Genomic DNA, 12,250 nt, shown 5'->3' with positions numbered 1-12,250 from the left:
TTGCAAGTTGTGAGTGAGTAGTGTTTCAGTGCCTTTATGGTAGAATGTCATGTTGGTTGGGAGTTTTCAGAAACCACCTCCCCTTCTCTTCAAGCCTGGCCGGCTCACCTAGCTCTCTGGATTAGTGGACCCAAGGATCTAAACAGAATCCTTGGGACGTCCAACTCTGTCAGCCCTTTGAAGGGGACATTTCAAACAGTTAAGGATAAGGGTTAACTGTTAGTGGACAGGACTGGTCCCTGGCCTTAGAAGTTGATCAGGCTGGTTGGCAGGTTCCCTCCAAGTGACTCAACACACCACAGTCTACAGACTTAGATCAGCTGCAGGTGTGGATAAGAGGGAGCCACTGTCTATTTACTTAATAAAGCCTAGTATCCCACTTCACATAAAGTGTGTCTCATTGAGCTTAAAACACGCCCCCTATCAAATTGAGAGCACTACAAATAAGTCTCTGCTACTTCCATGTATTAAAAGGGATTCTTCTGGATGTTGGCAACAAGGCCTTTTAACTACTGACCCAGAGTCAGATGAAGCCCTTTTATCTACTGACCCAGAGTCAGATGAAGCCCTTTAACTACTGACCCAGAGTCAGATGAGGCCCTTTAACTACTGACCCAGAGTCAGATGAGGCCCTTTAACTACTGACCCAGAGTCAGATGAGGCCCTTTAACTACTGACCCAGAGTCAGATGAGGCCCTTTAACTACTGACCCAGAGTCAGATGAGGCCCTTTTATCTACTGACCCAGAGTCAGATGAAGCCCTTTTATCTACTGACCCAGAGTCAGATGAAGCCCTTTTATCTACTGACCCAGAGTCAGATGAAGCCCTTTAACTACTAACCCAGAGTCAGATGAGGCCCTTTATCTACTGACCCAGAGTCAGATGAGGCCCTTTATCTACTGACCCAGAGTCAGATGAGGCCCTTTACGTACTGACCCAGAGATGAACTCGTGGATAAACATTTTATGTCTCTGTGTCCAGTATGACGGAAGGTAGCCAATGCGAAGTCGCATTAGTGCAATGACTGGAAGTCCACAGGAACAACTAGCATGCTAGCCCTGCTGAACACAGCCCTGCTTTAGGTTGTAGTCCCTGGCTGCATCCCAAATGGCACCCTATTCCTTACATGGAGCACTACTTTGGACCTGGGCCCGTAGGGGAATAGAGTGACCCTGGGCCCATAGTAGTGCACTATATAGAGAAAGGATGACCCAGTCTGTGTCTGTCAGGCTTGCAGTGCCAATGAGGAGGTTACAGAGGTCATCATCTCCAATTAGCCTTGTCTGCTCTGTCTGTATCCCCTTACTATTACTGTTATGTAATTAATTACGTCAACGATCACTTTATGCCTCGGCTCCACTGTTTTATTTTTCATTCGCGCTGTACTGTGATTTGTATTTTTTTAATAATTAAACTGTTATCTCTGTCCACTACTTACAATTGAAAAGTGCAAATAAATACAATTAACTATTACAACTGAGGTAATGTGTGTGTGTGTGTGTGTGGGGGGGAGGGTCTGTCTAAGCATGTCTTGTATGGTTTCAGGAACTCTGTCTGATGGCAGCATAGACTTGACATGTTTTATTGAAATACCGAAACAGGAAATGGAGATGCTTCTTTAGAGGAACAACAGACATAATCAGGATTGAAACCGGTTCAGGGAACATAACCGGAAAATAACACATTTTTTCAAGGAACTGAATCAGAACTGTTTAGGAACAGAACCGTTATTTTAAAGCATGGGAACCGGCACACAGGAACTTGATAGCTAGCTAGCTCTGGTCCATCATTAAGCCAACTCTGAAGTTCAAAGGACATTCAAAGGTCCTCCACAGAAGCTGCTCCTCCATAGGTATAATTGTGTAGACCTAATTCAGATAATGCACGTCATAAGACTACCAGCGCTTCAAGCCTCCTCCTCCTACCCTCTCTCCCCACCTGCAAGATTTCAGTTTGATCTCATGCCATACACTTCTGTCCATCACACATATAAACGACTCACTGAGCAATAGCTTGCCCTCTCCATGTAAACGACTCACTGAGCAATAGCTTGCCCACTCCATGTAAACGACTCACTGAGCAATAGCTTGCCCTCTCCATGTAAACGACTCACTGAGCAATAGCTTGCCCTCTCCATGTAAACGACTCACTGAGCAATAGCTTGTCCTCTCCATGTAAACGACTCACTGAGCAATAGCTTGTCCTCTCCATGTAAACGACTCACTGAGCAATAGCTTGCCCTCTCCATATAAACGACTCACTGAGCAATAGCTTGTCCTCTCCATATAAACGACTCACTGAGCAATAGCTTGTCCTCTCCATATAAACGACTCACTGAGCAATAGCTTGCCCTCTCCATGTAAACGACTCACTGAGCAATAGCTTGCCCTCTCCATATAAACGACTCACTGAGCAATAGCTTGCCCTCTCCATGTAAACGACTCACTGAGCAATAGCTTGTCCTCTCCATGTAAACGACTCACTGAGCAATAGCTTGTCCTCTCCATGTAAACGACTCACTGAGCAATAGCTTGCCCTCTCCATATAAACGACTCACTGAGCAATAGCTTGTCCTCTCCATATAAACGACTCACTGAGCAATAGCTTGCCCTCTCCATGTAAACGACTCACTGAGCAATAGCTTGCCCTCTCCATGTAAACGACTCACTGAGCAATAGCTTGTCCTCTCCATGTAAACGACTCACTGAGCAATAGCTTGTCCTCTCCATGTAAACGACTCACTGAGCAATAGCTTGTCCTCTCCATGTAAACGACTCACTGAGCAATAGCTTGCCCTCTCCATATAAACGACTCACTGAGCAATAGCTTGTCCTCTCCATGTAAACGACTCACTGAGCAATAGCTTGCCCTCTCCATGTAAACGACTCACTGAGCAATAGCTTGTCCCCGCTCTATAGGAAGCTGCTCTGATTGGTGAAGTAATTTCATGTCGAGCTAAAAGTTTCAAAAAACAATATTAAAAGAGGTTTTAAACCTTTTAAAGGAACATAAAGGAACAATATAAACTGGTGCTATTTTGGTTGGAACCTGTTCAGAACTTTATTTTGCTGGTCGGAACCATGGAACAGAACAAAGAAAAGAATGGTTCTGTTCAGAATGAAACGATTGTAAAATAATTTAGGTTTCTACCCCTGGTCAAAATATAATCAACCTTCAACCCACCAACCCACCAACCCACTGGCTGGAGATAATAGCCCTATATAATATACAGTATCCCATAGGATGTAGCCCTATATAATATACAGTATCCCATAGTATCCCGTAGTACACTAGGATGTAGCCCTATATAATATACAGTATCCCATAGTACACTAGGATGTAGTCCTATATAATATACAGTATCCCATAGTGCACTAGGATGTAGTCCTATATAATATACAGTATCCCATAGAGCACTAGGATGTAGTCCTATATAATATACAGTATCCCATAGTGCACTAGGATGTAGCCCTATATAATATACAGTATCCCATAGTGCACTAGGATGTAGTCCTATATAATATACAGTATCCCATAGTATCCCGTAGTACACTAGGATGTAGCCCTATATAATATACAGTATCCCATAGTACACTAGGATGTAGTCCTATATAATATACAGTATCCCATAGAGCACTAGGATGTAGTCCTATATAATATACAGTATCCCAAAGTACACTAGGATGTAGTCCTATATAATATACAGTATCCCATAGTGCACTAGGATGTAGTCCTATATAATATGCAGTATCCCATAGTGCACTAGGATGTAGCCCTATGTAATATAATATACAGTATCCCATAGTGCACTAGGATGTAGTCCTGTATAATATAATATACAGTATCCCATAGTGCACTAGGATGTTGTCCTATATAATATGCAATATCCCATAGTGCACTAGGATGTAGCCCTATATAATATAATATACAGTATCCCATTGTGCACTAGGATGTTGTCCTATGTAATATAATATACAGTATCCCATAGTGCACTAGGATGTAGCCCTATGTAATATACAGTATCCCATAGTGCACTAGGATGTAGTCCTATATAATATACAGTATCCCATAATACACTAGGATGTAGCCCTATATAATATACAGTATCCCATAGTGCACAAGGATGTAGTCCTATATAATATACAGTATCCCAAAGTACACTAGGATGTAGTCCTATATAATATACAGTATCCAATAGTGCACTAGGATGTAGTCCTATATAATATAATATACAGTATCCCATAGTGCACTAGGATGTAGCCCTATATAATATACAGTATCCAATAGTGCACTAGGATGTAGTCCTATATAATATAATATACAGTATCCCATAGTGCACTAGGATGTAGCCCTATATAATATACAGTATCCCATAGTGCACCAGGATGTAGTCCTATATAATATACAGTATCCCATAGTGCACTAGGATGTTGTCCTGTATAATATAATATACAGTATCCCATAGTGCACTAGGATGTTGTCCTATATAATATACAGTATCCCATAGTGCACTAGGATGTAGTCATATATAATATACAGTATCCCAGTGTGCACTAGGATGTTGTCCTATATAATACACAGTATCCCATAGTGCACTAGGATGTTGTCCTATATAATATACAGTATCCCATAGTGCACTAGGATGTTGTCCTATATAATATGCAATATCCCATAGTGCACTAGGATGTAGCCCTATATAATATAATATACAGTATCCCATTGTGCAATAGGATGTTGTCCTATGTAATATAATATACAGTATCCCATAGTGCACTAGGATGTAGCCCTATGTAATATACAGTATCCCATAGTGCACTAGGATGTAGTCCTATATAATATACAGTATCCCATAATACACTAGGATGTAGTCCTATATAATATACAGTATCCAATAGTGCACTAGGATGTAGTCCTATATAATATAATATACAGTATCCCATAGTGCACTAGGATGTAGCCCTATATAATATACAGTATCCCATAGTGCACTAGGATGTAGTCCTATATAATATAATATACAGTATCCCATAGTGCACTAGGATGTAGCCCTATATAATATACAGTATCCCATAGTGCACTAGGATGAAGCCCTATATAATATACAGTATCCCATAGTGCACTAGGATGTAGTCCTACACTGGGAGAACAAGTATTTGATACACTGCCGGTTTTGCAGGTTTTCCTACTTACAAAGCATGTAGAGGTCTGTAATTTTTATAATAGGTACACTTCAACTGTGAGAGACGGAATCTAAAACAAAAATCCAGAAAAATCACATTGTATGATTTTTAAGATATTAATTTGCATTTCATTGCATGACATAAGTATTTGATCACCTACCAAACAGTAAGAATTCCGGCTCTCACAGACCTGTTCGTTTTTCTTTAAGAAGCCCACCTTGTTCTCCACTCATTACCTGTATTAACTGCACCTGTTTGAACTCGTTACCTGTATAAAAGACACCTGTCCACACACTCAATCAAACAGACTCCAACCTCTCCACAATGGCCAAGACCAGTGGGCTGTGTAAGGACATCAGGGATAAGGCTGGGATGGGCTACAGGGCAATAGGCAAGCAGCTTGGTGAGAAGGCAACAACTGCTGGCGCAATTATTAGAAAATGGAAGAAGTTGAAGATGACGGTCAATCACCCTCGGTCTGGGGCTCCATGCAAGATCTCACCTCGTGAGGGATCAGCCCAGAACTACATGGCAGGACCTGGTCAATGACCTGAAGAGAGCTGGGACCACAGTCTCAAAGAAAACCATTAGTAACACACTACGCCGTCATGGACTAAAATCCTGCAGCGCACGCAAGGTCCCCTTGCTCAAGCCAGCGCATGTCCAGGCCCGTCTGAAGTTTGCCAATGACCATCTGGATGTTCCAGAGGAGGAATGGGAGAAGGTCATGTGGTCTGATGAGACAAAAATAGAGCTTTTTGGTCTAAACTCCACTCGCCGTGTTTGGAGGAAGAAGAAGGATGAGTACAACCCCAAGAACACCATCCCAACTTTGAAGCATGGAGGTGAAAACATCATTATTTGGGGATGCTTTTCTGCAAAGGGGACAGGACGACTGCACCGTATTGAGGGGAGGATGCATGGGGCCATGTATCGCAAGATCTTGGCCAACAACCTCCTTCCCTCAGTAAGAGCATTGAAGATGGGTCGTGGCTGAGTCTTCCAGCATGACAATGACCCGAAACACACAGCCAGGGCAACTAAGGAGTGGCTCCATCTCAAGGTCCTGGAGTGGCCTAGCCAGTCTCCAGACCTGAACCCAATAGAAAATCTTTGGAGGGAGCTGAAAGTCTGTATTGCCCAGTGACAGCCCCGAAACCTGAAGGATCTGGAGAAGGTCTGTATGGAGGAGTGGGCCAAAATCCCTGCTGCAGTGTGTGCAAACCTGGTCAAGAACTACAGGAAACGTATGATCTGTAATTTCAAACAAAGGTTTCTGTACCAAATATTAAGTTCTGCTTTTCTGATGTATCAAATACTTATGTCATACAATAAAATGCAAATTAATTACTTAATCATATAATGTGATTTTCTGGATTTTTGTTTTAGATTCCGTCTCTCACAGTTGAAGTGTACCTATGATAAAAATTACAGTATCCCAGTGCACTAGGATGTAGTCCTATATAATATACAGTATCCCATAGTGCACTAGGATGTAGTCCTATATAATATTCCATAGTGCACTAGGATGTAGGCCTAAAAAATATACAGTATCCCATAGTGCACTAGGATGTAGACCTATATAATATTCCATAGTGCACTAGGATGTAGTCCTATATAATATACAGTATCCCATAGTGCACTAGGATGTAGTCCTATATAATATTCCATAGTGCACTAGGATGTAGGCCTATATAATATTCCATAGTGCACTAGGATGTAGGCCTATATAATATAATATACGGTATCCCATAGTGCACTAGGATGTAGACCTATGGGCCCTTGTCAAGATGGTGTACCATCAGGTCGTCTGGAATCCACTGGATGAAAAGCAGAGATGTAGAAACTAGATTTTATTTCTATGATTCTACCCATGATTTTACCAATCAGATTGACAGGGTTAGATTCTCTAAATCCCTTCTGTAGATCAAAATGAAAAGTTGGTCCTCCGGAGCTTCCTGTCCTCCATTGGGGACATTATCTCCTCCTCCAGTTGCTCCTTAGCTGGTCCACATAGAGGATCTCTGCGCTCACAAAGCCTCTCAGAGTAGGAGTGCTGATCTTCGATCATCATCAGTGGTGTAAAGTACTTAAGTAAAAACACTTTAAAGTTGAACTTATATCGTTATTTGGGGTATCTGTACTCTACTATTTATACTTTACTATTTATAACTTTTTCTTCACTACATTCCGAAAGAAAATAATTTACTCCATACATTTTTCCTGACACCCAAAAGATACATTTTGAATGCTTAACAGGACAGGAAAATGGTCCAATTCACTCTCTTATCAAGAGAACATCCCTGGTCATCCCTACTGCCTCTGATCTGGAGGACTCACTAAACAGAGAACATCCCTGGTCCTCCTTACTGCCTCTGATCTGGAGGACTCACTAAACAGAGAACATCCCTGGTCATCCCTACTGCCTCTGATCTGGAGGACTCACTAAACAGAGAACATACCTGGTCATCCCTACTGCCTCTGATCTGGAGGACTCACTAAACACACATGCTTCATTTGCAAATTATGTCTGAGTGTGCCTCTGGCTTTCTATAAATTAAAAAAACAATATTATGGAGCCATCTGGTTTTGTTTAAAATAAGCTATTTCTTATTTTACTTTTACAATTAGACTGAACATAAACGCAACATGTAAAGTTTGGTCCCATGTTTCATGAGCTGAAATAAGATTTGCATAAAAAGCTTATTTCTCTCAAATTTTGTGCAATAATTGGTTTACATCCCTGTTAGTAATCATTTCTCCTTGACAAGATAATCCATCTACCTGACAGGTGTGTCATAGCAAGAAGCTGATTAAACAGCATGATCATTACACAGGTGCACCTTGTGCTGGGGACAATAAAAGGTCACTCTAAAATGTGCAGTTTTGTCACAACACAATGCCACTCGTCTCAAGTTGAGTGAGCGTGCAATTGGAATGTTGACTGCCAGAACGTCCACCAAATCAAAAGTTTAGTCATGTGCGCCAAATACAACAGGTGTGTGAAATGTGAAATGCTTACTTACAGGCCCAATTCCATCTAGATACCGTTGCCCTATAGCACACAAAAAAACTATACATACCTCGGCCTAAATATCAGCGCCACAGGTAACTTCCACAAAGCTGTGAGCGATCTGAGAGACAAGGCAAGAAGGGCCTTATGCCATCAAAAGGAACATAAAATTCAACCTACCAATTAGAATCTGGCTAAAAATACTTGGATCAGTTATAGAACCATTGCCCTTTATGGTTGTGAGGTCTGGGGTTCGCTCACAAAACACAAATTCATAAAAAATGTAACACCAAATAAAGACGTTCAATTCTACAATCACCTAAAAGGAAGCGATTCCAAACCTTCCATAACAAATCCATCACCAACAGAGAGATGAACCTGGAGAAGAGCCCCCTAAGCAAGCTGGTCCTCTGTTCACAAACAGACCCCACAGGGCCCCAGGACAGCAGCACAATTAGACCCAACCAAATCATGAGAAAACAAAAATATAATTACTTGACACATTGGAAAGAATCAACAAAAAAGAGCGAACTAGGTGGTGATATTTGCCTCTATAGAACAGAATAGGGGACTGAGTCACTGGCTTACTGGTGCTCTTCCATGCCACCCATAGGAGGGGTGAGTCACTTGAGTGGGTCGAGTCACTGACGGGATCTTCCTGTCTGGGTTGGCACCCCACCTTGGGTTGTGCCGTGGCAGAGATCTTTGTGGGCTATACTCGGCCTTGTCTCAGGATGGTAAGTTGGTGGTTGAAGATATCCCTCTAGTGGTGTGGGGGCTGTGCTTTGGTAAAGTGGGTGGGGTTATATCCTGCCTGTTTGGCCCTGTCCAGGTGTATCGTCGGACGGAGCCACAGTGTCTCCTGACCCCTCCTGTCTCAGCCTCCAGTATTTATGCTGCAGTAGTTTATGTGTCAGGGGGGCTAGGGTCAGTTTGTTATATCTGGAGTATTTATCCCGTCTTATCCGGAGTCCTGTGTTAATTTAAGTATGCTCCCTCTCTCTTTTTTCACCCTTTTCTCGGAGGACCTAAGCCCTCGGACCATGCGTCAGGACTACCTGGCCTGATGACTGCTTGCTGTTCCCAGTCCACCTGGTTGTTCTGCTGCTTGCTCCAGCCACAACCGGTGAACCAGAACAGAAGTGTAAATAGAATTAGAACCGAAGTGTAAATAGAACCGAAGTGTAAATAGAAAGATGATCATTACTAGTCCAACACTCTAACCACTAGGCTGCGCTGCCGCCCCAGTGTTAATTATTTAGTTAATCAAAATGAGCTGGATTGAATTGTTCTTGAAAGACAGCATTAGGAAATTTTGGATAATTAATTAGGTTTATTTTTTTATTTAACCAGGCAAGTCAGTTAAAAGAACAATTTATTATTTACTCTGATGGCCTACCGGGGAACGGTGGGTTAACTGCATTGTTCAGGGGCAGAACGACAGATTTTTACCTTGCCAGCTCGGGGATTCGATCTAGCAACCTTTTGGTTACTGGCCCAATACTACCTGCCGCCACAGGTAGCCTAGTGGATTGATTAAATAAGTGGAAGACTGACCGACAGGACGCAGAACAGAAGGAAGCCCAAATTAATTAAACTCAACACGGTCAACAGTACCTTTGCCACAGAGTGAGTATCTAGAAACTTACCTAGCAGAATCATGGTTACATTGACAACATGGAGATATTGGTCAGAAAATGTACCTCAATGCAGGAATGGGGTTTGCTACTGTACTCTACATTTTTGGAGTATTTCAATCTTCTCGATATATCAGTGTGGATAAAGGTCAAGAGTACAGTTGCATATCACATCCCTGCATCGAAGTACGTTTTCCGAACAATTTGTTGGGCCAGTAACCGAAGAATTTGTCATTCTGCCCGAGCAAGGCAGTTAACCCATTGTTCCCCGGGCACAGAAGACGTGGGTGTCTTTAAGGCAACCCTCCACTCCTCTCCGATTCAGAGGTTGGGTTAAATGCAGAAGACACATTTCAGTAAACCGCATTGTTGTACAACGTACTTGCTATCTCCCTTTCCCAATATCTCGCTCTGGCTCCATGGTGTCTTAATGAAACTATGATTGTGTTCAGACTCCAGTACAGCTCAGTGTGAAGAGTAATGGTAGGGTTGGAATCTGCTGGCTACTACAAACAAAATCTACAGATTTCTATGGATGTGGGAAATTTATATAGTGAACAATATTAACACAACATGTAAAGTGTTGTTCCCATGTTCATGAGCTGAAATAAAAGATCCCAGACATGTTCCTTATGTACAAAAAGCTTATTTCTCTAAAATGTTGAGCACAAATTTGTTTACATTGGTTAGTGAGCATTTCTCCTTTGCCAAATGAATCCATCCACCTAGATTAGGGCCCAATGGATTTATTTGAAATTATTTATGTCCTTAAATTAATTGTAATTGGTAGAAGTTTAGAAATTGTTTATATTTTGGTCTCTGTATAATATACTTTAGTTTTATGCTATAAATAACAGGTTATTTTCTGCTTGAAAATCTTTTTTGCATTTTTTTCTACAAATAAATAAACCAGTTTAAAAGATGTGTCCTTTGTTATGTGAACTAAAACTTCTAATGGTAGATTACAATAATCAGTCGAATCATCATAGCAGTTTAATCAAAGCTGAGCTATCTATGGCAGACGCTCCCTAATCATGACATCAAGACCAGGCTTTCGACTCTGTCAATCACCACATCCTCATCGGCAGACTCGATTGCCTCGGTTTCTCAAATGACTGCCTCGCCCGGTTCACCAACTACTTCTCTGATAGAGTTCAGTGTGTCAAATCGGAGGGTCTGCTGTCCGGACCTCTGGCAGTCTCTATGGGGGTGCCACAGGGTTCAATTCTCAGGTCGACTCTTTTCTCTGTATACATCAATGAGGTCGCTCTTGCTGCTGGTGATTCACTGATCCACCTCTACACAGACGACACCATTCTGTATACTTCTGGCCCTTCTTTGGACACTGTGCTAACAAACCTCCAAATGAGCTTCAATGCCATACAACACTCCTTCCGTGGCCTCCAACTGCTTTTAAATGCAAAAACAAAATGCATGCTATTCAACCAATCATTGCCCGTACCTGCCCGCCCATCCAGCATCACTACGCTGGACGGCTCTGACTTAGAATACGTAGATAACTACAAATACCTAGGCGTCTGGTTACTGTAAACTGTCCATCCACTCACATTAAGCATCTCCAATCAAAAATTAAATCTAGAAACCGGCTTCCTATTTCGCAACAAAGCCTCCTTCACTCATGCTGCCAAACATACCCACTATCCTACCAATCCTTGACAAAATAGCCCGCAACACTACTCAGAAAATTGGATGCAGTCTATCACAGTGCTATCCGTTTTGTCGCCAAAGCCCCATATACTTACCACCCACCACTGTGAACTGTATGCTTTCGTTGGCTGGTCCTCACTACATAGTCGTCACCAAACCCACTGGCTCCAGGCCATCTATAAGTCTCTGCAAGGTAAAGCTCCCCCTTATCTCAGCTCACGATAACACCCGCCCATAGCACACGCTCCAGCAGGTATATCTCACTGGTCTTCCCCAAAGCCAACAGATCCTTTGGCCGCCTTTCCTTATAGTTCTCTGGTGCCAATGACTGGAATTGCAAAAAATCACATATCTCCCTCACTAACTTTAAGCATCAGCTATCAGAGCAGCTCACAGAACACTGTACACAGCCCATCTGTAAATAGCCCACCCAACCACCTCATCCCAATATTATTACTTACCCTCTTGCACATCACTCAAGTATTAATGTTAAAATTGTAATTATTTTCACCTCATGGCCTATTTATTGCCTTTACCTCCCTACTCTTCTACATTTGCACATATATCTCTTGTGTTATTGACTGTACATTTTTTGTGTAACTGTCGCACTGCTTTGCTTTATCTTGGCCGGGTCACAGTTGTAAATGAGAACTTGTTCTCAACTCACCTACCTGGTTAAATAAAGGTGAAATAAAAATATCCTCTGCCTCTCCTTACAAACCCATTAGATGAGAAAGCCAGAGGTCCCTCC

Source organism: Oncorhynchus tshawytscha, linkage group LG19, assembly GCF_018296145.1.
Source record: "Oncorhynchus tshawytscha isolate Ot180627B linkage group LG19, Otsh_v2.0, whole genome shotgun sequence".
NCBI classification, from domain to species: domain Eukaryota; kingdom Metazoa; phylum Chordata; class Actinopteri; order Salmoniformes; family Salmonidae; genus Oncorhynchus; species Oncorhynchus tshawytscha.
The sequence above is the reverse complement of the archived record's forward strand: the minus strand, read 5'-3'. Positions refer to the sequence as shown.